We start from the raw sequence: 3,384 nt of genomic DNA, 5'->3' as shown, positions 1-3,384 counted from the left end.
ACACGACCCACTAAAAGGAGTGTGCAACTAGGATCTAACTAGCTTCCATAGACATTACCTATCTACTCATAAATGAGTAATGATAGCGAGGTTTTACACACACTCCCCGTGGGCACCTCAGATACTGAGGTAAATATATGAAAGATGGAATAAGGTTGGTTTAGTACTGGCACTCCGGTCTCATGCCCGGAGTGACCTAGGTTCGAGGCCAAGTCAGGGGGGATTGTTATACATATATATATATATATATATATATATATATATATATTTATGATATATATTTTTATATATATGTGTATATATATGTATATATATTGCATACAAAATATGTATAATATATATGTATATATAATAAATGTATATATATGATGCATATAATCTATATAATCTATATAATATATATATATATGTAATATTTATATATAAACATATGTAATATATAATACATAATCTCTATATATATTTATCTATTATATATATGTATATATGTATGTATATTTATAAATAATATAAATATATAATAAATATATGTAATATATATATTATATCCATATTATATCCATATTATATGTATATATATATATATATATATATATATATATATATATATATATATCATCATCATCATCATCGGGGGCGTAACGCCAGCATGGCTGCATCCACCCTTCGCTTCCAGCCGCGGGGTCCCTCATTACGATTCTCCAGGCAGGCCCTCGGCCTATCTCTAACTCCTCGTGACAGGACTGGTCGAGCTGCCCCAGCCATGACCTCCTAGGTCGTCTCACGGGTCCCCTCCACCCAGGATTGTCTCGCAAAGAGACAACCCGATGGACAGGATCATCTGCAGGGAAACGAACTAGGTGCCCATATAGCCTGAGTTGGCGGTCCCGGATTGTGCAAGTGACAGGTCCCATACCAGTCTCACAGTGTAGCCATCAGTTGGACATATGGTCCTACTAACTATACCCCATGATCCGGTGTAGGGACTTGTTACAAAAGGCATCATGTCGCTTCCATACAGCAAAACTGGCAGTATCAAGGTCTAGAAGACAAGTAGCTTGATCCTTTGCATAGGAACCGACATCTCCAAATGCTCTTGTTGTTCAACTTCATGGCTCCTGCTGCTTGGCCAATCCATTTACTTACTTATAAGTATGACAGCCCAGAGACATGGACTACACTATCAATGTATGTAAAGCTCTCTGTGGCTTCAACGTCCTCACTGCAAGCATGAATTGACTGAACGGGTTCCCCTAACAGGCTCCCAATGTCCTCAATCTTGGTCTTAATCCAGGAGACCTCTAGGATCAAGGGCTTTGCCTCATAGCTAAATGCATCAAGAGCCACCACCAGTGATTCCAGAGACAGGATAGCAACATCGTCGGCACAGTCAAGGTCTGCGATATTGCCAAATGTTGCTCCACGCCAATTTTGGATAGCTCTGCCCATTATCCAGTCCATGCATGTGTTGAAAAGTGTTGGCCTTGCCTCACCCTTAAATTAACAGGGAAGAAGTTCGACAGGCTCCGACCCCCCCTCACTTTCAAGTTCATGAAGCCCAACATGATCTGCGATCATCTGTCCATCCACTGAGTGAACTGCAGTCATCTACAAGGAATCTTAGAGTTCAATAGGCAGGGCAAAGGTCACTTACCAGGAAATGGACTTCAACCTCCTCAGCAAGGTTCCTGATGAATTGTTCCTTGTCCCTCCTCAGCCCTACTCACCAAGGGCTGTGGTCAATCTCCTTGGCCACAGTAACCAGATCCCTATACCATGTCAAGCGATGCAGGTTGAAGTGCTGATACCAGAAGCTAGAAATACTCAATCTATGGGACCTAGACAAGTCCCGGAGAAGGAGGCTGTTCTCTCTGCTGGGATCAGCTCCTGAACCAAGTGGACTGACAATCTCGTAGCCAGCTCGATCTTGGTTGGATGCCACATTGAAGTTGCTGGGGACAACTGCCTGCCACAGATGTGATATTGACATATATATACACATATCTATAATATATATATAATAATAATATACAATATATATAATATACATGTATATATATATGTAAAATATATATATATATATATATATATAATATATTGATATACAAATATATATATATATATATATATATATATATATATATATGGGTGGATTCTTCATGGTCAGGGTGATGTTAGGTGATGGTGTGGTAGTCTAGTTAGTGTTAAGTGCTTTGCACGACTTCTTGCTTGCAGCTACCACTGCTGGCTAGCCTGGTGCAAAAGGGAGCAGCTGTGCATGACTTCCCAACCAGCTCATAGCCTCTCCATCATCAAGACTTCTGCAGTGACTCCTCGTGGCTACCCATGGAAACTAGGTACCTTGCAGGCTCTTGGAGCAGCAGGTGGCCCTAAAGGTATGGAGTCATGCCCACAAGCATGTGGATACGCCCAGGCTTTGTGTTAAATTATGCCCCCTTGCCCCCAGGGACTAATGTGTGGCTGTGGGGAGGCAGGACTTGCCAGTCTGCCTCCCGGCCGCCAACCTGGCATAAGGCTTTTGGGGAAAAGCTCACGGGACCCCCACAGGTGCATTATGAGGCCTGCAGCAGCGTCGGTGGGGGTGGCAGAGGTGGCGTTCACCCGGAGTGACTGCCTGAGATTAAACCACAGGCGGACTGTCAGGCTTGGAGTGTGAGCTCCTTGTGACAAAACCATCAGTTACCACTACTCTCGAGGGAGCTGAAGCAGCTGAGAGTTAATGTGGCTGCTCTTCCGGAGGTGAATTACACTTGTTACTGGTCGGGCCGCAGTGATGGTCACCATCTCCAGGGAGTAGGTATAACTTCAACCCTCGATAGTAGAGGTCACTCCAGTCGATGAGCGTATAAAAGTATTGAAACTGAAGCTTACATTTGGCTTCATGTCTCTTATTACTGTGTATGCTCCTTCTGATGTTTATGAACTTGATATGAAAGATATGTTCTACTCCAAACTTGCATCTGTGACTATTCATATGTTCTGGGTCCCAGAAACTGAGGATTTTGGGCTCATAGTATCAACTTTCTGCCCTGCATCATTGGACTTGGTACAGCAATGCAGGTAATGTGGCCAATGACATCCTCGTTTGTGCTCGCTGGAGGATCCTCCAGAACTGCAGGGTGTATCGGAGCACCGAGTTGTGGGACTGATCGTTGTGGCTATTCTCTGGGTCCACTTCAGAACCCCCCATTGCTCCAATGAACACCTTAGGGTGTTTCATGTGGACAGATTGAGGGAAGGGGAGTGTGCCCGGACCCTGCTCTTCTGTGGGACACCTTCAAGCGTGAAATACTTGATGCAGCCCAAGAATCATTTGGTGAATGCCCAAGAACATCTTGTCACACAACTCAACTGTCAGGGGAT

Source organism: Penaeus chinensis, chromosome 5 (genome assembly GCF_019202785.1).
Source record: "Penaeus chinensis breed Huanghai No. 1 chromosome 5, ASM1920278v2, whole genome shotgun sequence".
NCBI lineage: Eukaryota > Metazoa > Arthropoda > Malacostraca > Decapoda > Penaeidae > Penaeus > Penaeus chinensis.
The sequence above is the reverse complement of the archived record's forward strand: the minus strand, read 5'-3'. Positions refer to the sequence as shown.